The sequence below is a fragment of the Oncorhynchus mykiss genome, chromosome 15 (assembly GCF_013265735.2).
Source record: "Oncorhynchus mykiss isolate Arlee chromosome 15, USDA_OmykA_1.1, whole genome shotgun sequence".
Classification (NCBI taxonomy): domain Eukaryota; kingdom Metazoa; phylum Chordata; class Actinopteri; order Salmoniformes; family Salmonidae; genus Oncorhynchus; species Oncorhynchus mykiss.
Window position 1 is genome coordinate 38,138,090 of NC_048579.1, and position 26,856 is coordinate 38,164,945.

Genomic DNA, 26,856 nt, shown 5'->3' on the forward strand with positions numbered 1-26,856 from the left:
CATTATGCTGTACGGTGGGTAGTTCAGGGGTACTTCTTTCCAAATCAAACAGAGCCAGTAGACAGGTCTCTCTATATTTCATTGCGTCTGAGTTGAAGTTTACTTAAGCATAAGCCATATTTCATGCTGCGTACATGACTGTAGTTAAGGCTGTAGTCAGGAACCCAAAGAATTACACCACAATGTGCCCGTTGTCTGGTATAAATAACATGTAACGTGTTTCCCATGTGTGCTTCCACCAACAAGGGCCGACATTGAATTCTGTCATAATTAATTAAACACTCCCTAATCACGGTATCTCCGTGACTGCAAACGAGCGAGCACTCATCAGAAGAAGTCCCCTGCGCCATCTGTCTTCCGTTTGCACATAAATCAGTCTGGGGGATCATAACATAAGATTCAAGTCCGTAGGGCCTCCTAAATCAAGCCCAACAACAAACTAAACTTCATATCAAGTGCCAGAAAAGTACTGTCCTCAGAAGAGCAGGTATGAAACACGTTAGCATGAAGGAGACAACTGACAGTTTGGATGAGGGATGGAAACGGGGAGACCACAAAGTCTCAAGGCATTTGCACAACGTGTGCTCTTTCTTGTAAGTTACAGAAAGTACTAGGAGGGATTGTAATGTGATATTTTCCTGTATTTGAATATTTATTTTGTCTATGATTTCATGAACCTATACAGTGCAATATAATAAAAATAAGCAAATAAAATAATTAGTTAGTTAAAGTTATTTAAATATATATATATATATAGGTAGTCTTATCAATAAGTTTGTTTTGAATAGTTGTCACGTCCTGAACGTAGAGAGCTTTTTATGTCTCTATTTTGGTTTGGTCAGGGTGTGATTTGGGTGGGCATTCTATGTTCTTTATTTCTATGTTTTGTGTTTCTATGTTTTGGCCGGTTATGGTTCTCAATCAGGGACAGCTGTCTATCGTTGTCGCTGATTGGGAATCATACTTAGGCAGCCTTTGGCTTTGCCACCTTAGGTTGTGGGATGTTTTTTTTTTTTTAAAGCATTCAGAACGTGACGTTCGTTGGTCCTTTTGTTGTTTTGTTTAGTGTTCAGTTGAAATAAAGTATGAACACTTACCACGCTGCATCTTGGTCCACTTCTTCCGACGAGCGTTTCAATAGTGAGCGTTACAATAGTAAACCTTCCAACAACCCAAAAAATTTTAAATCACGTTCTGAAAAGAACATGAAAAGAACATGAAAAAACATGCGTAAGTCAGACATGGCTTTCGGACAAATATCAAATTTCACATATGTTATTTTTTCACATAAACTCAGTCATGTGGTTTCCCAACATTTCACAGGTGATATTAGGATAGCATACCTTCCGGCAGGTAGCCTAGTGGTTAGAGCATTGGGCCAGTAACCGAAAGCTTGCTGGATCAAATCCCCGAGCTGACAAGGTAAAAATCTGTAATTCTGCCCCTGAGCAAGGCAGTTACCTCACTGTTCCCCAGGCGCCGAAGATGTCGATTAAGGAAGCCCCCCGCACCTCTCTGATTCATATTTCAGTTGAATACATTCAGTTGGACAACTGACTAGCGCATGTGTGCTTTGGAAACTGGCAGGATTAGAACCTGGGGCTCCCACAGGAGAAGCCAACATCATGACCATTCAACCAACAAACACATCCGACTCATGTCAACTACACTTTCACATGTGCATTTTCACACTGCAAATCCAATTTTCGCAACTGCAATTCATGTGAGGTGAAAGCACGCTTTTCTTCTCACATGTGAAAAGGTGGTGTTACCATGTGAACTCTAAATCAAATAAATGTGAAAATATGATTTCAACGTGAAATTTAAGCTCAACATGTGAAAACAGCTATCTCACATGAAAAAAAGCTATTTGTGTTCATTTTTTTGTAAGGGAACAACGTATTTTCCTGGCCATGTGATCCTGCACCAGGAAAACAAAGCCAAACAAAGCCAAGTTAACTGACATGGATTTTGCGCCTGAATTTGGAGCACCAGACTTTGGACCACAGACAAACAGACATCACCCTGTAGTCCAGTAAATCATTGAGACAATAGCAGGCCCTGGCCCTTAATCTGAGAACCAGCTCTGACCATACGTGGTCTGGAGCAGGAAACAATCAAATGTGAGCTATGTTAATTGCTCAAGCGAACTACTGTACACACAGGTCCTCAAAATAAGTCACTGCCACAAGACATACAAAAAGCACTTATGGAAATAATGACTTTCAACTAAATGTGAATGCAAAATGACAAGGCCTAAATATACATTCCATGTGAAAACATGGACCTGAATGAATGGGTTCTGATGTAACATTCTGCCTGGGCTGTGTGTTGAATGTCTTCGAGAAATTAGGCTAGGTAGCCTAATTGCTGAATGGCCTTATTTCTTCACAACCACGTTCTGCACTTTTTATTGCACCACTGTGGTTCTGCTTATCATAACCATATTACTTTTTCCTGACAATGGCGTTAATGGCTTGCCTAACAAAATGAATAAGTCATTTATTTGCGTCCAGTGTTAATTAAGTAAGGGTCTTGCCGTCTGTAACAGCCTTGTAAAAGCAATGAAATTCAGATGGGACTGTATACTGTACTGTTTGCAGCATTTGCGAGCATTCAAACCAAATGAGCACATACTGTAGTCTAGAAGCAGGACTGGACTGAACGTGTTCAGTGTTTGTTTTTACAGCCCTGAGGGCTTGGATGGCTGAAGGTATGCTACCCTGACCAGCCTAGCACCATGAATGACCACAGAAGTACAGTAAAACTGTGGGACGCGCCACCACAACCATATTTATCACAGCAGGGTCAATAAACAAGGCTTTTTAAAAGTGTCACTCAGCTGAAAAAGAACATGAAACATGAAACCTACCTGGTAAAGATGAATGATTAAGATCATAGCCTTACATTATCATTAGGACACATGCCAAGTTGTGTCATAACACTGTCTGTCAACAACATTATTAGAACCAATTATGATGCTGAATGGTCGCTAATAACAGAGGTTATGACACATTTTGAAGAGCTTGCAATGACATTGCAGTGCATTAAAAACAAGGTTTTTGTTTTTCCACATTTCCACAAACAAGGTTTATGTTTTTCCACATTTCCTGATGGTGGCCCTGTTGGCAGGTTTCTGGGCCTTGTACTCCTGGAACCTGAGGGAAGGCATAGCACCAGGGTCAATCAATCACTTAAGTCAACCATTCACTTTAATCTTTATATAGCCTTATATGTTATATGCTGCTTTGGACATACGTGTATGGGCTTGAAGAATAGGACAGTGATAGACATTTTGAATATTTGAGTCACATAATTCTCAATCATAATCAATATCCTGTTGATCAATGGTTCCCAAACTTTTTATAGTCCCATACCCCTTCAAACATTCAACCTCCAGCTGTGTACCCCCTCTAGCACCTGGGTCAGCGCAATCTCAAATGTTGTGTTTTGCCATAATTGTAAGCCTGCCACACACGATACATACGATACATTTATTAACCTCTTTGGGCTGAGATCCCGCAAACAGGATCGATATGACAACAGCCAGTGAAAGTGCAGGGCGCCAAATTCAAAACAACAGAAATCCCATAATTAAAATTCCTCAAACATAGAAGCATTATACACCATTTTAAAGATACACTTCTTGTTAATCCCACCACAGTGTCCGATTTCAAAAAGGCTTTTACGACGAAAGCAAACCAAAATAATCATTTTAGGTCAGAGCCAAGTCACAGAAAAACACAGCCATTTTTCCAGCCAAAGAGACGAGTCACAAAAAGCAGAAATATAGATCAAATGAATCACTAACCTTTGATGATCTTCATCAGATGACACTCATAGGACTTCATGTTACACAATACATGTATGTTTTGTTCGATAAAGTTCCTATTTATGTAAAAAACCTCAGTTTACATTGGCGCGTTACGTTCAGTAGTTCCAAAACATCCGGTGATTTTGCAGAGAGCCACATCAATTTACAGAAATACTCATAATAAACATTGAGAAAAGGTACAACTATTATGCACGGTGTGTCAGATTTCAAAAAAGCTTTACCGAAAAAGCACACCATGCTATAATCTGAGTACAGCGCTCAGAGACCAAAACAACCCAAACATATATCCGCCATGTTGTGTAGTCAACAGAAGTCAGAAATAGCATTATGAATATTCACTTACCTATGATGATCTTCATCAGAATGCACTCCCAGGAATTCCAGTTCCACAATAAATGTTTGTTTTGTTTCGATAATGTCCATCATTTATGTCTAAATACCTCCTTTTTGTTCGCGCGTTTAGCCCAGTATTCCAAATTCATGACGTACGATCACTAGGTGCAGACGAAAAGTCCAAAAGTTACGTTACTGTCCGTAGAAACATGTCAAACGATGTATAGAATCAATCTTTAGGATGTTTTTAACATAAATCTTCAATAATATTCCAACCGGAGAATTCCTTTGTCTTCAGAAATGCAATGGGATTCAAGCTAACTCTCACGTGAACGCTCGTGGCCAGCTCGTGGCTCTCTGGCTGACCTCTGACTCATTCCCCTCTCATTCGCCCCCACTTCACAGTAGAAGCATCAAACAAGGTTCTAAAGACTGTTGACACCCAGTGGAAGCCTTAGGAAGTGCAATTTGACCCCATAGACACTGTGCGTTCGATAGGGAATGAGTTGAAAAACTACAAACCTCAGATTTCCCACCCCCTGGTTGGATTTTTTTCTCAGGTTTTTGCCTGCCAAATGAGTTCTGTTATACTCACAGACATCATTCAAACAGTTTTAGAAACTTTAGAGTGTTTTCTATCCAAATAATAATATGCATATATTAGCAACTGGGCCTGAGTAGCAGACAGTTTACTCTGGGCACCTTATTCATCCAAGCTACTCAATACTGCCCCCAGCCATAACAAGTTTGTAAACATAAGAATGAGTGTGAGTTTTTGTCACAACCCGGCTTGTGGGAAATGACAAAGAGCTTTTATAGGACCAGGGCACAAATAATAATAATCAATAATTTTGCTCTTTTTTAACCATCTTACATATAAAACCTTATTTGTAACTTGCCACAGGTTAATGAGAAGAGTGTGCTTGAAAGGACGCACATAACGCTGCAATGTTGGATTGTATTGGAGAGAGTCTCAGTCTTAAATAATTTTCCACACACAGTCTGTGCCTGTATTTAGTTTTCATGCTCGTGAGGGCAGAGAATCCACTCTCACATAGGTACATGGTTACAAAGGGCATCAGTGTCTTAACAGCACGATTTGCCAAGGCAGGATACTCTGAGTGCAGCCCCATCCAGAAATCTGTCAGTGGCTTCTGATTAAATTAAATTTTCACAGAACCGCTTGTTGCAATTTTGATGAGGCTCGTTTGTCCAGATATCGGTAAGTGGACTGGAGGCAGGGCAGAAAGGGATAACAAATCCAGTTGTTTGTGTCATCCATTTCGGGGAAGTACCTGCGTAATTGCGCACCCAACTCACTCAGGTGCTTCACTATATCACATTTAACATTGTCCATAAGCTTGAGTTTGCACACAAAAAAAATCAAACAATGATGTAAAGACCTGTGTGTTGTCCTTGTTAATGCAGACAGAGAAGAGCTCCAACTTCTTAAACAATTTTGTCCCGCACATTGAAAATAGTTGCAGAGAGTCCCTGTAATCCTAGATTCAGAGAAAAAGCATCACCCAGATGCAAGCAGTCAGACAAGTGAAAATTATGGTCTGTAAAAAAAACTTTAAGCTCGTCTCTCAATTTAACCTGTCTACGATACTGGTTCCCAATTGGGAATCAACCCTCCCACGTTCAGCTGAAACGGTGGCGCATGGAACGCAAAAATATTCTTAAAAATATTTAACCTCCACACATTAACAAGTCCAATAGCTCAAATGAAAGATAAACACCTTGTTCATCTAGCCAGCAAGTCAGATTTCTAAAATGTTTTACGGCGAAAACATAGCACATATATATGTAAAACCACCACCAGACACAGCTAATTTCAATAGCCAAAACATGCAATCAACAAACGCAGGATTAAAAAATAAATCGCTCACTAACCTTTTGAAAATCTTCATCAGATGACAGTAATATGACATGTTACACAGTACATATTTTTTTTTTCAATAATATGCCATTTATATCCATAAATGTCCATTTACAGTGAGTTCACGTTCAGAAATTACTCAAAAATGCCCGCAGGAAATCTATGTAGCGCGGCAAGATAACGTAAATAGACATCATAAACTTTGACTAAATATACATGTTCTACATATAGTTAGAAAGATACACTGCTTCTTTATGCAACCGCTGTGTTAGATTTATTTTTAACGTTACAGAAATCGCACACTATTCCATATGCTGAGACAGCGCTCAGTTCCAAGCTACATTTCCACGTAATGTTGGAGTCAACAGAAACACAGATTTAAGCATAAATATTCCCTTACCTTCGATGGTCTTCGTTCAGAATGTTCTGGAAGGCTTCATACTTACCCAATACATCGTTTGGTTTCAAGTCTTGCGTCTTTGTATTAGCTACTGCTAATAACATCAGCTGAAATGCACCCAAAACGTCCTCTGGTCCGGAAAAGTTGCGCATCAAAACTTCAAAATTACATATTATATGTCGACTAAACAGGTCAAACTAAGTGCAGAAGCAAGCTTTATGATGTTTTAGACACGCAAAACAAACTTCAATTCAATCGGCCATCGTCTGCCCTTCTCTTGAGTGCTGGAACAAAGGAATGGCTGGGACCAATTCGCGCCCATACGCACAGCCTATTCTCTCGTGGCACGCACTAATTTCACTCCCATAGGGTCAATTCTCGCGGGATTTAAACGATTCAAAGCTCTAATGAAAGAGGACATCTAGCGGAAAAGATAGATAGATAGAAAGTGTCCCCAGAATCATAACTGGTTGGGAAGGGTGGGGGCCATGACGTCAAAGTTGCTCCAACTTTCATGGCCACAAAAACTAGTTTGGAAGAATGCCTGCCCTGTGAGTTCTGCTATACTTACAGACATAATTCCAACGGTTTTAGAATCTTTAGAGTGTTTTCTATCCAATAATAATTTTTATTTGCATATATTAGCAATTTTTGATAGATTTTTTTTCCAGTTTACTAGGGGTACCCAATCTCTCCAAAGGGGGCGTATGTCTGCCATATCCTTAACGTGTCAATACTTTCCCCCTTGATAACCAGCACACTTCTGTATGTTGTAAAAGCATTACATGGTTGCTGCCCATATCATTGCATAGTGCAGAAAATACATGAGAGTTCAGGGGCCTTGCATTAACAAAGTTAACCATTTTCACTGTAGTGTACAAAACGTCTTTCATTCCCTTGGCAGCAAGAGCCTCTTGGTGGATGCTGCAGTGTACACAAGTGGCGTTGGGAGCCACCGCTTGCACTCGCGTTACCACTCCACTATGTCTCCCTGTCATAGCTTTTGCGCCATCAGTACAGATACCAATATGAGCAGCAGCTATGTTTGGCTACATACAGACCGTTAGTGGAATTCCCACAAGAGAGTAACAGTTAATGTGATTGGATGTCAATTATTTGATTAGGCTACCTGTATTTGACATTGTGTTGTTATTTCGCTGAATACTAATTTTAATTGTATTTTTGGCAGTCAGACTCAGACGAAGAGAAAACCTCACACAAATGTTTAGCCATGTTGGATTTTTATTAAAAAATGTTTTTCTATGTGAATCACATTTTAATTTGGAGTACCCCCGACAGCATTGCGCTGGGGTACTGTAGAAAGTGTCCAAGGTCATTTGGCTTTGGTCCCGATCCACCCAAATATATTCTGTGCAAGTAAAACAGTAATGAACGGAGCGGCTGCCAAAGCTAACTTTGACTGATTTAACGTAGAAAAACAATGTTATTCCTATGGCCACCACTGAAGTGTTATCTGCAGGTCACTCATACAGTAGAATTACCTTGTAATTGCGCATGTAACGTTTGATAAATGGATTGCGAGTCATGTCTATTTTTGTTAAACCGATCCCAGCTTCCGTAATTACGATGGCAAAAGGAACATAACACAAAGCTTCCCGAATCAGCCCCTCATACAAACAGAGGGCTCCACACAAGTGGAAGCATTATTAACGCTTTTCAAAAGACACAGGAACCACAGAGAGGCTTCTGTGTAGCAGCTTTATGATTGATTGTTTTGCTCCATCTCTTTTTGTAAAGAGATCTGTTACAGTAACACATTCATTCAAATTCGTGGTGCAAAGAACTTGAATGCTGCCTGCCTGCCCTTTTATACCACAGCCAGTTAGTTTTTAAGAAGTCATTTCAAGGACCACGGGAAAGGAAGAGACCCTCCAAGACGCTCAATGGGGATCATAAAGGGACTGGGAGACTTTCAGATGGATACATTCTAATGCTTAATGTAGAACAGAAAATTGTACTCACTTCAAAATGAAGGCCTGAATAGGCCTTGGGCTCCGGTGAGCAATTTTCTGTAGATAGAAATGTGAGGCAAGAAAGAAGTATCATTACGATACATAATTATGGTCTGTTCATCATAGACTCTGGAACAGAGGTAAGAGAAGGAGGACTGGATGGATAGTCAGTAATTGTATCTGAACCACACAATCTTGACCTCAAACATTATTGTGTTGGCAAATACAAATGAGTTTTGGCAAGGAGCACTTTCCATTGCAAAGTTATTCCCTCGCTCTTTTGTTACAGAGCTTAGTTTTACAAAGCGTTTGTGTGTGTCCATAACACCAAAGTATATATAGTTCGAAGCGGACACATATCAATGCACCTATAAACCTGCTTTTAAATCTGCACGAAACAACGGTCCAAAACATTCCTAGTGCGAGACGGAAAGATTGAAAGGACTTTTTTATGAAGGCATTTCATACACATAGGCTATAGGTCTAGTCTCCCTCCATATTGCAGGCCTTATGAAAATGTTAATCTCTGGACATCTAGACGATGTAAAGCTTTAAAACAAACACACTTAAGTTATGAAGGTAATTATATTTTTAACCGTCAATCATCTCTCCTTTTGATGCATCATTAATCAGGCAAATAGCTAACAGATGCTGCTTCTTCTGGATTTCTGGTCTCCCTACCCACATCTCAGGCCCACATCCAAAATGGCACCTTATTCCTTATTTAGTCCATTATTTTTGACCAGAGCACTATGGGCCCTGGTCAAAAGTAGTGCACTACATAGGGAATATGGTGTCATTTGGGAGGTAACCTTTAGGGCCCTCCTGTACCATACAGCCAGGCCATGCTATTGGCCACAAGGGCTTGTTTAAGTTGTTCATGTACTACTTGTGAATACAAAAAAAAGGTCAACCATATTCCAAAACAATTTTTGCCTCAAAACACCACTCGGCCCATGATTGCTTCTGAAATGAACACATGCCCTGAACAACTCTCCCTGAAACTCTCTATTACCGTTTGCAGCCTTTCTTGCTTGACAGTAATGGCTTGGTCATTTTATTCCAAGCCTGCGCCTGACCTTGACATTTTTATATGTTATTCAAATAATCCTGAGAGAGTAAAAAAAAAAACTCAGATCCACTCGCAGATGTAAGTGTGTATTAAAACACTCAGTGCTATACTCTGCATCACGCTGGTTTCCTCTCTTCCCTGCCTGCCTGGACAACCCACCGCCACATTTCTACCTTTGTTCACACCCAACCCCTTGAGCCGTCCCAAAAACTAAACTAAACACAAACGCTACACAGGAAAGTAACTGTTAAATCTCTCACTCTCACTGACTGGATTCCTTAGCTATTTATCACATCCCAACTTAATGAGTGTGAGGGCACCCTTCTGAGGGGTTTGATGTTTGCTAATGAAGTGTCACCCAATTGTGGTTTTGTATGCGATTATTGGTATCATTCTAATCATTGCTATTATTATTATTATGGCCCTTTTTGCATAGCAACAGTGTTATGAGTAATTACGCTGCGGCAAGCAGCCTGTAATGGGAGCAAGTGCACGGAGGTGCCACATTACTCATTGCCAGTGCAGTTAACTTGTTTTATCGCCTTGCCAGGCTGGACTCTGAAGGGCTCCCAATCTCTGCCATTTTTTTAATGCAGCAGAACTGGACTGAATATGAAGGCTTGTTTAGTAGCCAAAGGACTGAAAGGCAGTCTGAAAGGTTCACTTTGTTCCCTGAAAACCCATACTGTATAAATTCTTTAGTCTTTACAGCTAAATATGTTGCCAGCCAACACTCCTCTTTCTATGCAAACAGAACATACACTTTTGTTTATGACAACAACCACTGGTCCAGTTGTCCATCATGAACTTGGCACCAGAGATAGTAATCTGCACATGCTCTTTCCATGACACAGACTGACCAGGTGAATCCCTTATTGATGTCCCCTGTTGAATACACTTCAATCAGTGTAGATGAAGGGGAGGAGACAGGTTAATGAAGGATTTTTAAGTCTTGAGGCAATTGAGACGTGGATTGTGTATGTGTGTCATTCTGAGGGTGAATGGGCAAGACAACATTTTTAAGTGCCTTTGAACGGGGTATGTGTCAGGCACACGGGTTACTGTGTGTCAAGAACTGCAATGCTGTTAGGTTTTTCATGCTCAACAGTTTCCTGTGTGTATCAAGAATGATCCACCACCCAAAATACATCCAGACAATTTGACACAACTGTGTGAAGCATTGGAGTCAACATGGGCCAGCATCACTGTGAGCGCTTTCGACGGCTTGTAGAGTCCATGCCCCGACGAATTGAGGCTGTTCTGATGGGAAAAGGGGGAGCAACGCAATATTAAGAAGCTGTTCCTAATGTTTTGTACACTCAGTGTATAGCCACCAGTTTAAAAGAGAGGGTTATTGGCATACTTCTGTAATGGGATCGTTGTTTAATTGAATGTGGCAACAGGCACCTGCTTCCAGTTGGGAAGCTTAAACTTAGACTCTAAAATGTAGGATATCATTCTGTCAGTTATGAAATATGAGTTAGAGAGAGATCGGTGTGAGTGCTACTGGGCCCTCTGCAATTTTAAATCCTACAGGGTTTTTGAGTCAAAGGCTAGACATTTCCACATATCTTAATTCATCACATATTTTTTTTAAACACTTTTTAAATGTATAAAAAGACAGCCTTATCAGTTTGTCGGCATCGTTTCTGAAAATAAGCCTTGAATTTATTAAGAGGTTACCGTGGTATAAATGAATGCATATGGCTTGTATTGTATGTCCCCCGAGTAGCCCAGAGTAAGAAAATAAATACAGCTAAATCATTTTCTTTTTTTAGCAACCGTCAACAGCTGTCAGGGCACGATTTCTGTCCGTTATTTATTTTTAGGGGAAATGACTAACATAAAAAAAAAATCAAACGCAAAATAAAGCTAGCCAGGAAAGATTCCAGAAAGTGTCACTGTTGAAGAGAACTAAATGACAACTAAGTAGGCATTCGTAACATGACAAATGTTTTAAGATTCTGTCAGCTTACATTATGAAGTAATACTTTTTTAAAGGCAGCTTTCTCTCAGTCTGCTTGGCCATACTCAATACTAATTGGAGGAGAGCTGCTTCAGACTAACACATTATTGGGTGTCTATAAAATCAAGACTTTACTTCATCTTTCGTTAACAGTAAAAAAGAGCACATTCCTCCTGCAAACATTCATGTAAAAGATCAGAGATAATAGAATCCGTGGCAGAACTACATTTTGCCCAAATAATCACTTTGACCAGACACAACGTAAAGGATGAGATGTGACAACATTTGGGAGTGAAAAATGTGAGACAGCAATATGTACAAATGAGAGGTCCTGCAATAACACCACACATGATTGCAGCCCTTCGACCCTCATCCCAACTGCTGTCGGCTTTCCATTGGAACGTAATGTAGACCCATCTGCCCAAACTATCAACTTAGCTCTCTAAAACACGGAAAACACTTGCTCACTACGCTAGCAAACATATTTTCAAAGTATTCCAAGCACCTATGGCTACCCATTCAATAAATGCTGAGTCAAATATCTCTGTACTTCTGCGTGGGAGGGGGGGGGGGGGGGGGGGGGGGGGGGGGGGGGGGGGGGGGGGGGGGGGTTGTCAAAGTCAGGGCTAGACCCCACTACAGTAAATAATATTTAATAAATGGGATCACAACCAGCAAACACACAGTTTAACTCTGGTGCTGGTTAGGCTCAAATCTGAGTGGGGCTGGAGTGATAATGAAGGGAAATAATAAGGGGAGGGAGCAATAAGGGGGCGTAACGTTCCTTAGCCACGTTCTCCATGCTGATGGAGCACTTCCAGATGGCCCCTGTGGTGGCGGCCAGGAGCTGCTTGTTGTCTGCCTGGCTCAGCAGAGTCACCAGGGACGGCAGGCCCTCGTACTGACGTACCAGGTCACGGGTACGCTTGTCTTCCGCACACTAACAGAGACAGGGAAAGACAGGCAAAATATACAGCTTTTTGGGGCTATTAGTACACATCTCAAAACGATGATGGACCTATTTTTGGAAGTTCTTTGCCCTAATGCTTATGCATTGTTCATATTCCCAGCATCAATGTACATTTTTGCTTGTTAATGCGTTCCTTTTCACTGAGAATAGGTATGGACCTAAGACAGGAATTTAACTGGGGGGGGGGGGGGGGGGGGGGGTGAGGCATAGGACCTGAGGCATAGGTTTTTCACAAAGTCCTCGATCATGCCCTCAGTCTGGATGGCAATTCTGTAACGTAAATTACTTCAATTAAAGTGTAGGGAATCAGAGACAGTGTTTTGGGTTCCAATGATGAATCACACAGTGGTTCTCTTCAGGGTGGCACTCCATGCCTTAATCTGCTGAACATGCTTCCCCCACCATGGGTGCACCTGAAATGGCACCCTATTCCCTATGTAGTGCACTTCTGTTGACCAGAGCCCCTCACCTCTGAGGCACACTCCGGCAGGGTTCCCACCACAGGGATTAGTGTGTTCTCATGGGGAGACTTAAGATGAGGGATTCCCCCAGCCTTTGCAGATGGCCTCCTTGTTCCTGGTGCTCTTTCTGCAGCTCCAGAGGACCAGTGCCCTGCAGCGAGCCACCTCCACGCCTTTCTCCTGCTCCTTTGTCAGGGCCACCGAGTCAGGCACGCAGTATAGTAACTCGTACACAGAGTCAGACACACACACACACTCGCGCACACACGCACACACACACACACACACACACACACACACACTCGATGATCCAGTGTGTGTATCAAATACAATTTATATCAGACATTGCGAAAGTAATGTCAGATTTGTTCAGTGGATATGAAATCCACAGGAGATGCTGTAATGATAGCTGTGGTTTCCATTGACGCAATGTATTAAACGAGAATAACAAAATAGTTGGCCATGGTCAGGTGCATAATCAAATCCTATTACCGTGGGGTCTGAAAGAATAAAAAAAGAGACTCAGCATGTGGAAAAACAGCAGGTCTACGTGTTGATGTTACGATGTTGAAATGCCAGAGTGCCCCTTTATGACTGTCAGCCTGTGTGTCAGGGCTGTGTTAATCCATAGTTCCTGCACGGCCACTGACACAGAGCAGGCAGAGAGCTATTACACATGTTATGCAGTTTAAAGGTGGTCTCAGTCTGTAGTTTAGCGTGAAGTTAATCTCTCCTCTGCAAATGACTGCAATGAGCACATCCGATTTGGTAATTGACATAAATATACAAGGCCCACAGGCTTTAATCACAGGTCGCTCTGTCAATAAACATCAACTCAGGTCTGAGGATGTCAAAGGACATTCTATCTGTTTCCCCCTGACTGACTTTGATGTTTGTCACATGAGACCAAGGAAAGGGGGAATGGAGGGTGGGGACTATCAGGGAACTTAGTGTATGGAAACTCGAGGGAGCTAGAAGAGCCAGTACTGTGAGGAGTTTGGTTGGGCTGTGCTGTGTGTTGGTGTGTAGTGGAGGAGTAATTCTGTGATGTGTGTTGGTGTGTGGTGGAGGAGTAATTCTGTGCTGTGTGTTGGTGTGTGGTGGAGGAGTAATTCTGTGATGTGCGCTGTTCTGTAGTGAGGGAGTTATTCTGTGTAGTGCCGTGCCATGTTGGCCTATGTTGTGCAAGTTTGCGCTTTGCTGTGCTACAGTACAGTATGTGATTCCAAATTGGCTCTGTCGTGGGTTAGTTAAAGCGTGCTGCTGGCAACAGCAGCAGGGCTGTGGGTTCAATTCCCGCATGGGTCACACATACATATATATTTATGTGTCACTGTCAATGCCGACAGTTGTGCAAATCTCTTTGGATGAAAGCGTCTAAATGGCATTATTATCATGTTCCCTTGTGCAAGGCTATGCTTTGCAGTACAGTATGTATTTTACAACCATACTCACCAGTCTCTTGATTCCTCCGTGCTGTCTGACTGTCCTCCTGGCCCGTCGGAACTTGGCCATGTTGACAATGGCGTCTGCGGACAGATATTTCAGGTCATTGTCTGGGGAGTCAGCATAAGCCCGGCGGATCTGACTGCTACGACTGATCTCCTTCAGAATCTTCAGAGAACCTAAATCTAAATCAAACACACAGATGATGAGTCAACAAAGCATATCTCTTTCAATCAAGAAAACATATTTGGGGCCTATATTAAGAAGAACTGTGAAGCCAATGGAAACGACATGAGGTACATCTGTCAACAGGAGCACAAATAAAGAGAATTGTGTAAACCCCCAAAACGTGCCACAGTTTCTGAAGAGTTTCAACATAAAGGCATGCTGTATAAAAAAAGCACCCACGCATCTCATTAGGTCTATTAGAGTCGAATTGATATCCTGTGTCCTTAAAGGCACCGGGCCTGTCTGCTCAGGCCTACAGTCAGTATACTCTTTGTATCTGAAACACTAGGCTGGCACACACAGCACAGCTCTGTTCCCCCCGCCGAGCAACCAGGTCCGCTTGGCAGGGAGCAGGGACTGGGAGGGCTACTCACTTTGCATTTGATTTCTTCTGTATCCAGCAAGTTAATGAGGACTTCAAGGCCACCTACATCCCGGATGGCCAGTTGGCACGTCTGCTGGGCTAAATGAAAGTCCCTCATGGAGCACAGAGCAATCACAGTGGCCGTCTGGTTGCCTCCCTGAAATAATAATGAAAACAAGGCACCAATGAATGAATGAAACCGCAGACAGAGAAAATAAGAATTAAAGAGACATTTAGAAAAGGGAAAACACAGTGTCTCCCCTCCTGCCATACTTTTCTCCCCCTGTCTTTTTTTCCTGACTCTCACTGGCTTTAACCATGCCTGGTGTGGCTGTGTTGTTTGCCACAGTTTGGTGCTTTGTGACACTGAACACTGGTAGAGATAAACTATCCGATACAGAATGGCACTCTGACCACTAAGCTGCCTGCAGTCAGACAACCATAGACAATGACCTAAGTTAGAGATTAAAGAGAAAAATGAGCATCGAAATGATGAACATAATAATGAGTAAGCACTTCAAAAGACTCTGTTTTGACAGTTGCTATACACACACACAATAACTCAAGGCTTGTTTCTAACCAATTAGCTACTTAGTAACTACTACTAAGCAAACAAGTGGTTTGTGGGTAGAAAATATTTTCTTTGATTTCACTAGAAGTGCCTCAATATATGGGCAGATGTCGGTTTATTGCTTCTTAGGTGCAACATACAAAACAATGTAAAAATGTAAAACCGGTGACTAGGGGTCATTCTCCTGCCATTCTCGGTTACTTTTTAGTCTGCATTGTGTTTTTTCGTTGCAGTGTATTGTGTTTTCATAGTCAAGTTTCAAGTTTGAAATGTCACGTGCACAAGTACAGTGATGATTTTTTTTTCTTGCAAGCCCTAAACCCAACAATGCAGTAATCAATCAATAAACAAATGAGAAATAAAAAGAAGAAATAAGAAGAATACAAAAAAAAGAAGATACTGTATATACATGATCCGTTCCAATATTTGCAATATTTGTAAGGGGCCAAGATGACTAGGCAACAGGGTGTATGATGAACAGAGTGTGTAAGAGCAGTGTAAATGATGATTGAATGTGAGTGTGCGTGTGTGTAGAGTGACTAGAGTCAGTATACGTGTGTGTGCATGTTATGCGTGTGTGTAGAGTGACTAGAGTCAGTATACGTGTGTGTGCATGTTATGCGTGTGTGTTGGAGTGCCAGTGTGCGGCAGTTTGTAGAGTGCTTAGAGTGTACATAAAAATGAAGAGTCAACTCAGTCTGTGTATCCATTTTGTTAGCTATTTAGCAGTCTTATAGCTTGGGGATAGAAGCTGTTAAGGAGCCTGTTGGTGTCAGAATTGATGCACAGGTACTGCTTCCTATGTGTGCAGAGAGAACAGCCCATGGCTTGGGCGGCTGGAGTCTTTGACGATTTTCCAGGCCTTCCTTGCACACCACCTGGTATAGAGGTCCTGGATTGCAGGGAACTTGGCCCCAGTGATGTACGGGGCTGTCCCCACCACTCTCTGTAGCGCCATGCGATCGAGGGCAGTGCAGTTGCCATACCACGCAGTGATGCAGCCAGTCAAGATGCTCTCAATGGTGCAGCTGTAGAACTTTCTGAGGGCCCATGACAAACTTTTTCAACCTCTTGAGGGGGAAGAGGCGCTGTCGTGCCTTCTTCATGACGGTGCGCATGTGTGTGGACCATTTTAAGTTCTTAGTGATTTGGAAACCGAGGAACTTGAAGTTGCAGTGTATCTTTTGTGAAATGTGAAATGGTTTAGATCAGGATGAGACAAAAGCATCTGACGGCAGATAGAAACAGAAATTCCACACAGTAGGTAGAAAATACAGCAGTAAGCTGATGCAATACGGGATGTGTTACATGACTTTGAAATGTGACACGACATCTTGAAGTCAAAATCTCCTGGCAATTGAACAATTCGAATCTTATTGTTTCATTTTTTTCAATTTTTTCAAAATGTTTTCTTCCTGTTCTCGTTTTAAATTAACCACAGATAAACCTAGAAAAAACAGCAAGTTGCTTTTATTAGTTGCACACTTTATTAGTTGCACATCTCAGCCTCAGGACCATCCCAAACAGATGACTCTACCGACACAGAGGAGACTCGAACGTCTTACGTAATGAACGTATCAATGTGAGAGAGAAGAGTTCTTCAAAGGGAATATCTAGAACATGTTTTAACTATAAATGACATAGTATGTTCCATGCAGTTCATGTTTTGGGGGTACAGTCATAGCAGAATGTACTGTATCAGGGTTGACTGTGATATGAAGCAGTTGTTTGATCAAATCGTTCACCCCACAAAAAGAGGTAGCCTGACACACTGTTGGGAGTGGGATAACTGGCACATGTGTTCCCCATATTATGATGTTGGCCTAAATGTGAACCATTGGTCTCGTAACAGCAGTGGATCTCCTGCTTCTTTTTTCTCTCCTCCACCACTTCTCACTCTTCAAAGGATTCAGTGGGGCTAGGATCATACCTTTCAAAAACAAAACTCTACGTTTAGAACTGATACCACAGAGAAAACATCATATGCTTCCATTTTTGTTAGCTTACGTCTGGAACTATTGTAGACATTCTTTAAAACATTGACAACATCTGACAATCTTTTATGATGGACTGTCCTCCAGCTAGCATGATAGGGGCAGATGCGCAGCCAGAGGGGGCAGCCTACAACTCAACCACTATATGTCTGACTACGTCCCAAATTGCACCCTATTCCTTAAATAGAACACTACTTTTGACCAGAGCCCTATGTGGGGAATAGGGAATGTGGGGAATAAAGGAATAGGATGCAATTTGGGAAGCAACCTTTGTCTGCATCTAAACACTACAGATTATGAAAGACACATTGGAAAAAACTGTAAACACAACTAATGACTGGGGTTTACATAACATGATGAGACAACATTTGTATACAGTATTTATGTGACTTTTGTGATTCACCACAGACAACAATACTGCATAGGTTTACTGCAGAGGGCAGGCTAATATGTGTTTTGTTTAGAGTAGTTTAAACCCAGGTGAACTGTAACGCTCGTCGTGGGTGGAAGAAGAGGAGGACCAATGTACAGCTTGGTAAGTGTCCATATTGTTTTAATAAGAATACTGAACACTGAACAAAAACCATAAAACGACAAAACGAACAGTGACGCAAAACACAGAACAGAAAAGAATCACCCACACCACACAGGTGGGAAAAGGCTACCTAAGTATGATTCTCAATCAGAGAGAACGAACGACACCTGCCTCTGATTGAGAACCATACCAGGCCAAACACAAAACCAAAACATAGAAAAAAGAACATAGACTACCCACCCAACTCACGCCCTGACCAAACTGAAACAAAGACATAACAAAAGAACTAAGGTCAGAACGTGACATGAGCACCTTTTTCTTATGACCCGTTCTGCTCCGTAAACCCACTGCTGAAAACACTGAGGGACCCACTGCTGAAAACACTGAGGGACCCACTGCTGAAAACAATGAGGGACCCACTGCTGAAAACATTTCGCTACCAGCTGGATTTGGCAATAACAATAGCAATTTCTAAATGTCTTCACAAATTACATCCAGAGGAAAAATATCTTTAAATATCGCACATTACAAAGCTGTGAAAGAATGCAGGAGATTCATAAACTCTCATGATCTGATAAATGTAGTCACTTACCAATATATAAAACAAGCATTTATTATGGTCCTTTAATCCAGACACATACATTACAAACAGAGCAAGTGCACAAATCTAAATATACAATACCAGTCAAAAGTTTGGACACACTTACTCATTCAAGGGTTTTTCTTTATTTTTACAATTTGTAAAAAAAAAAAAATTGTAGAATAATAGTGAAGACATCAAACTATGAAACAACACATATGGAATAATTTAGTAACCAAAAAGTGTTAAAAAAAAGTATTCTTCAAAGTAGCCACCCTTTGCCTTGATGACAGCTGTGCAGAGTCTTGGTATTCTCTCAACCAGCTTCATGAGATAGTCACCTGGAATGCATTTCAATTAATAGGTATGCCTTGTTAGAAGTTCATTTGTGGAATTTCTTTCCTTCTTATTAATGTGTTTGAGGCAATCAGTTGTGTTGTGACAATGTAGGGGTGGTATACAGATGATAGCCCTATTTGGTAAAAGACCAAGTCCATATTATGGCAAGAACAGCTCAAATAAGCAAAGAAAAAGGACAGTCCGCCATTACTTTAAGACATAAAGGTCAGTCAATGCGGATTATTTCAAGAACTTTTAAAGTTTCTTTAAGTGCAGTCGCAACAACCATCAAGTGGTATAATGAAACTGGCTCTCATGAAGTCCGCCACAGGAAAGAAAGACCCAGAGTCACCTCTGCTGCAGAGGATAAGTTCATTAGAGTTACCAGCCTCAGAAATTGCAGCCCAAATAAATGCTTCACAGAGTTCAAGAAACATCAACTGTTCAGAGGAGACTGCGTGAATCAGGCCTTCATGGTCAAATTTCTGCAAAGAAACCACTACTAAAGGACACCAATAAGAGACTTGCTTGGGCCAAGAAACACAAGCAATTAGACTGGTGGAAATCTGACCTTTGGTCTGATGAGTACAAATTTGAGATTTTTGGTTCCAACCGCCTTGTCTTTGTGAGACGCAGAGTAGGTGAACGGGTGATCTCCACATGTGTGGTTCCCACTGTGAAGCATGGAGGAGGAGATATGATGGTGTGGGGGTGCTTTGCTGGTGACACTGTCTGTGATTTATTTAGAATTCAAGGCGCACTTACTCAGCATGGCTACCACAGCCTTCCGAAGCGATACGTCATCCCATCTGGTTTGCTCTTATCATTTGTTTTTCAACAGGACAATGACCCAAAACACACCTACAGGCTGTGTAAGGGCTTTTTGACCAAGAAGGAGAGTGATGGAGTGCTACATCAGATGAACTGGCGTCCACAATCACCCAACCTCAACCCAATTGAGATGGTTAGGGATGAGTTGGACCGCAGAGTGAAAGAAAAGCAGCCAAAGTCCTCAGAATATGTGGGAACTCCTTCAAGACTGTTGGAAAAGTATTCCAGGTAAAGCTGGTTGAGAGAATGCCAAGAGTGTGCAAAACTGTGGCTACTTTGAAGAATCTGAAATCTGAAATATATATTTTGATTGGTTTAACACTTTTTTGGTAACTACATGATTCCATATGTGTTATTTCATAGTTTTGATGTCTTCACTATTATTCTACAATGTGGAAAATGGTAAAAATAAAGAAAAACCCTTGAATGAATAGGTGTCTCCAGGCTTTTGACTGGTATTGTACATACTGTATGTTTTATTGTCACATAGACAGGATAGATGCTGTGAAATGTGTTGTTTTACAGGGTCAGCCGAAGTAGTATCCCGCCCCTGGAGTAAATTAGGGTTCCTCAAGAGCACACTAAGCACTAAGAAGTGCCCTGGGAAGCAGACATCACACAGAGGGAATTTACGTGTTAAGGTCGCTATGGAATTCACACCAGACACACAGGGCGGATGATCATCATTAATCAGCAACTCAATAGTAATTCCTCAGGTAAATGAGGAAGACCATTGTATAAAAAAATGTATCTACCTATCCAATAAGATTATGGAATCAACAACTGATTTACGCAATAAAACACAATAAGAGATCAAATTTAATGTAATTGTTCAGACCTCCTCACCACCAAAAAACTGAAATCTGGCAGAAACCTTCACTGCTTGATAACTGCTTGATATAACTCTTCCAAACAGCAAGGTAATAACATGGGCATGGGTGTGTGCGTGTGCGTGTGCATGTGTATGTGTGTGTGCCCCAACAGAGCTGGATCTATGACAGATGGATCTATGACAGATGGAATGAAGCCACAGTCTGTGTTTCTAGTGTCTGTGTTCCTCGACCTCGGTCGGTGTAAGATAGAAGCAACCAGCTTGGCAGTGTCCGCTTCCTGGAGAGTGCATGTGATTTTTACTCTTCTGCCGTTTCTGGAGCAGACTAGCTATGTAGGGTACAGATTAAGAAGAAAAAAGACAGAGGCTTCTGCCAAGTCCATTATGGGTAACGAATAGGGAAAGAATGATTGGTGGTTCTCTCTTACTTCATATTGGACATAGGATCTTCTATAAAATAAAATGTTGAGCATATGACTGGCCTTGTAGCAGCTAGCGAAATAATACAGTTTGTGTCAGGCTTCCAAATGTTTTGTGGTATTTTGTGTCACTAAAAAGTTGTTTCACTTAAAAAGTATGGAAACATGTACAGATGTTCTGTAAAACATTCTCTAGACATAAGTTACAGCATTCATAGTGGAAATTACTTAGTCTGGTGGAAGAGTAGGCCACTTAATTTCTTAGTTTCCAAAATAATTGTTCAAACTTATATGTGTTGTATTTATATTTAGCCTTTTAGTCTAAGGCTTCCAATCAAAAGTTAAAAATGTTTCTGGTGCTTAATAACCTTTTTCTGAGAAAGGTTTTTATAACATGTTAACAGAGCTGAATACTCAGTTCAAAGCTGTGAAACACCTAATTCATTAGAAATATCATTCACTCGTAGAAGTTAAGTTAATGTGAGGGTAGTGACTGACCCTGGCTCCTTTGCTGGGCAGGAGAACATGAGGTAGTTAGGAAAAGTGTTCTCCTGAGAGAACGTGGGGCCTGTATTTCCGCTACTGACCAGCAGAGGGTGGACAACCTCAACCATGGTTACACAAAGTGCCATCGTGGATGGACGTGGGACCCCGCTCAATACCCGGGTGATTCTATTATGACGCCTACTTACATCACCATCTTACATTTTACTTGGAAATTAATATATTGTTTAAATTATAAAAAAGGATGTACACCTCATCTATCAAGTCAAATCAAATTGTATTTGCCACATGAGCCAAATACAGCAGGAAATGCTTACAGTGAAATGCTTACTTAACCAACAATGCAGTTAGGAAAATACCCCCCCCCCCCCCCCCCCCCCCCCCCCCCCCCCCCCCAAAAAAAAAAAAAAACAGAGATAAGAATATCAAATAATTAAAGAGCTGTAGTAAATAAGAATAGCTGGGCTATATAGAGGGGGTACCGGTACAGAGTCAATGTGCGGGGGAACCGGTGTCGAGGTAATTGACGTAATATGTACATGTAGGTAGAGTAAAAGTGGCTATGTATAGATAATAAACAGAGTAGCAGCAGCGTAAAATAGGGGGCAATGCATTATTCTGGGTAGCCTGATTAGCTGTTCAGGAGTCTTATGGCTTGAGGTTAAAAAGATGTTCAGAAGCCTCATGGCCCTAGACTTGGTGCTCCAGTACCGCTTGCCATGCGGTAGCAGAGAGAACAGCATATGACTAGGGTGGCTGGAGTCTTTGACAATTTTTAGGGCCTTCCTCTAACACCGCCTGGTATAGAGGTCCTGGATGGCAGGAAGCTTGGCCCGGTGATGTACTGGGCCGTTTGCATAACCCTCTTTAGTGCCTTGTGGTTGGAGGCTGAGCAGTTGCCATACCAGGCAGTGATGCAACCCGTCAGGATGCTCTCGATGGTGCAGCTGTAAAGCCTTTTGAGGATCTGAGGACCCATGACAAATATTGTCAATCTACTGAGGGGGAATAGGTTTTGTCCTGCCCTCTTCACGACTGTCTTGGTGTGCTTGGACCATGTTAGTTTGTTGGTGATGTGGACGCCAAGGAACTTGAAGCCCTCAACCTGCTCTACTACGCCCCAATGATGAGAATGGGGGTGTGCTCGGTCCTCCTTTTCCTGTAGTCCACAATCATATCCTTTGTCACATTGAGGGAGAGGTTGTTGTCCTTGTACCACACGGTCAGGTCTCTGACCTCCTCACTATAGGCTGTCTCATCGTTGTCAGTGATCATCAGCAAACTTAATGATGGTGTTGGAGTTGTGCATGGCCATGCAGTCATAAGTGAACTAAGTAAGGGTATGGTTGTTACCTACCCTTACCACCTGGGGCAGGACGTCAGGAAGTCCAGGATCCAGTTGCAGAGGGAGGTATTAATCCCAGGGTCCTTAGCTTAATGATGAGCTTTGGAGGCAATATTGTGTTGAACGCTGAGCTGTAGTCAATGAATAGAATTGTCACATAGGTGTTCCTTTTGTCCAGGTGTGAAATGGCAGTGTGGAGTGCAATAGAGATTGCATCATCTGTGGATCTGTTGGTGCGGTATGCAATTTGGAGTGGGACTAAGTTTCTGGGATAATGGTGTTGATGTGAGCCATGATCAGCCTTTCAGAGAATTTCATAGCTACAGACGTGAGTGCCACGGGTCGGTAGTCATTTAGGCAGGTTACCTTAGTGTTCTTGGGCACAGGGACTATGGTGGTCTGCTTGAAACATGTTGGTATTACAGACTCAGACAGGGAGAGGTTGAAAATGTCAGTGAAGACACTTGCCAGTTGGTTAGCGCATGCTCGGAGTACACATCCTGGTAATTAGTCTGGCCATGCGGCCTTGTGAATGTTAACCTGTTTAAATGTCTTACTCACAACAGCTGCGGAGAGTGTGACCACGTATTTGTCCAGAACAGCTGATGCTCTCATGCATGTTTCAGTGTTACTTGCCTCGAAGCGAGCATAGAAGTTACTTAGCTCGTCTGGAAGGCTCGTGTCACTGGGCAGCTCTCGGCTGTGGTTCCCTTTGTAGTTTGTAATAGTTTGCAAGCCCTGCCCCACCCGACAAGCATTGGAGCTGGTGTAATACGGAGGGCATAGTGGGATTTCTTATAAGCTTCCGGGTTAGAGTCCTGCTCCTTGAAAGCGGCAGCTCTACCCTTTAGCTCAGAGCGAATGTTGCCTGTAATCCATGGCTTCTAGTTGGGGTATGTACATACAGTCACTGTGGGGACGACGTCCTCAATGCACTTATTGATAAACCCAGTGACTGATGTGGTGTACTCCTCAGTGCCATCGGAAGAATCCCGGAACATATTCCAGGCTGTGTTAACAAAACAGTCCTGTAGTTTAACATCTGCTTCATCTGACCACTTTTTTATAGATCAAGTCATTGGTGCTTCTTGCTTTAATTTTAGCTTGTAAGCAGGAATCAGTAAGATAGAATTATGGTCAGATTTGCCAAATGGAGGGCGAGGGAGGGCTTTGTACTCTGTGAGAGCTGTGTACTTTGAGAGCTTGAGCGCTGTGTGTGGAGTAAAGTTGGTCTCAAAAAATGTTCCCTCCGGTTGCACATTTAACATGCTGATAGAAATTGGTAAAACTGATTTAAACCTCTTAGGGCTATGGGGCAGTGTTCTGAAGTTCGGATGACTGACGTGCCCAAAGTAAACTGCCTGTTACTCAGGCCCAGAAGCTAGGATATGCATATAATTGGTAGCATTGGATAGAAACACTCTGAAGTTTCTACAACTGTTAAACTAATGTCTGTGAGTATTACATAACTGATATGGCAGGTGAAAACCAGAGGAAAATCCTTTCAGATTTTTTTTTTTAGGTCACAGATCATTTCAATGCTAGCCTATGGGATATACAATTAAAAAGGACCCAGATTACAGCTCCTATGGCTTCCACTAGAGGTCAGTCTTTAGAAAGGGTTTCAGGCTTGTTTCTTGAAAAATGAACAAATAGTTGTAGTTTTTCCAAGGTGTCACTCATTAGAAAAGTAGTCTTGTTGAGCGTGTTAATGAGGTGCGCGCTCTTTGTTATTTATCTTCCCTATTGAACATACTATTCTCAGTCTTAAATTGTATAGTTTATTTAGATATTAGAGTGCCCAAGGATTAATTAGAAACATTGTTTGACTTGTTTGGACAAACTTTACCAGTAACGTTTTGGATTTGTTTTTATGCATATTGAACGAGTGGATTACTGAAATCAAAGGCGCCAACTAAACAGACTTTTTTGGATATAAAGGACTTTATTGAACAAAACGACCATTCATTGTGTAGCTGGGACCCTTGGGATTGCAAACAGAGGAGGATCTTCAAAGATAAGTGATTTATTTAATCGCTATTTGTGATTTTTGTGACGCCTGTGCTGGTTTGAAAAAGTATTTTGATGTGGGGCACTGTCCTCAGATAACAAGAAGTTAAGCTTTTAAATGATGTAGGTGTCACGTTCGTCGTATGGAGTAGACCAAAGCGCAGCGTGGTTAGAATACATTCTTCTTTATTAATGAAGAACACGAAGAACACTTAAACAAAAACAACAAAACAAATAAGATGAACGTGACCACTATTTAAACAATGTGCTAACGTGCAACATAACATAGACAATAACCCACGAAATACCCAAAGAAGATGGCTGCCTAAATATGGTTCCCAATCAGAGACAACGATAAACACCTGCCTCTAATTGAGAACCAATCTAGACAACCATAGACCAACATAAACACCTAGATGAAATCAACCCCATAAATCTACAAAAAACCCTAGACAGTACAAACACCCTAGAATAAGACAAAAACACACATATCACCCATGTCACACCCTGACCTAACCAAAATAATAAAAAAAACAAAGAATACTAAGGTCAGGGGGTGACAGTAGGACACTTGTATGTTCATGAATGTTTAATATTACTATTTTGTCATTTGAATTTGGCGTGCTCCAACTCTACCGGATGTTGTCGATTTTGATCCCGGTAACAGGATCGGATCCCTAAGAGGTGATTTAAGTTTCCCTGCATTAAAGTCACCCCCGGCCACTAGGAGCGCCGCCTCTGGGTGAACATTTTCCTGTTTGCTTATGGCAGTATACAGCTCATTGAGTGCGGTTTTAGTGCCAGCATCGGTCTATGGTGGTATGTACTGTAGACAGCTATGAAAAATACAGATGAAAACTCTCTAGGTAGATAGTGTGGTCTATAGCTTATCATGAGATACTGTACATCAGGCAAGCAAAACCTTGAGTCTTCCTTAGATATCGTGCACCAGCTGTTGTTTACATATATGCATAGGCCCCCGCCCCTAGTCTTACCAGAGGCTGGTGTTCTATCCTGCCGATAGAGTGTATAACCCGCCAGCTGTATGTTCTTAATGTCGTCGTTCAGCCACAACTCGGTGAAACATAAGATATTATAGTTTTCAATGTCCCGTTGGTAGGATATACATGCTTTCATTTTGTCCCATTTATTTTCCAGCGATTGAATGTTAGCTAGCAGGACAGAAGGCAAAGGCAGATTAGCCACTCGTCACCTGATCCTCACAAGGCACCCTGATCTTTTTCAGCAAATTCTCAGTTTCCTCCTCCAGTGAATGACGGGGATCTGGGCCTGGTCAGGTGTCTGTAGTATATCCCTTCCCTCCTACTCATTGAAGAAAAACTCTTTGTCTAATCTGAGGTGAGTAATCACAGTTCTGATGTCCAGAAGCTCTTTTCGGTCATAAGAGATGGTCGCGGCAACATTATGTATAAAACAAGTTACGAACAATGCAAAAACACTAACAAAATAGCATGGTTTGTTAAGAGCCGATAAGACGGCAGCCTTCCCCTCTGGCGCCATCATTGTCAATTGATATTGAAAGGGTTACTTTACCTCAGGACATAAAACAATCTCATCATTATATGATTATATAAACTAAGGACATATCCTCATGCTTATATATACAAATATATGTGGCACAAATCTATTAGGCACAAATAAGGGATCATCTAATGTGTTATTATGTGGCAGTTAAATTAAGAAGCCACCTGAAGCCATGCAATAAAAATGACCACATTCTAGGTAAACACTTACACAGTACACAACCTTTGAGTGTGGTTTGGTAAGTAATAAACTTGTTAACAATGTTGGCACCTATATATAAATAGTTTTTTCACATAAGCCACTTGCAATCACCAGCAACACTTTATCAAAAACAGCAGAGCACAAAGTAGGGTAATTGGTAGCAGCTACGCTGAAAGCATACTGTATGTATAACTGTTAAATTGCCATATATATCTAATTC

The 26,856-nt window shown here is 41.6% G+C and overlaps 1 pseudogene; it reads right to left on the reverse strand.

The window, feature by feature from the left end:
- Nucleotides 1-26,856, reverse strand: part of LOC110490722 — a 59,262-nt pseudogene that overhangs the window by 16,137 nt on the left and 16,269 nt on the right.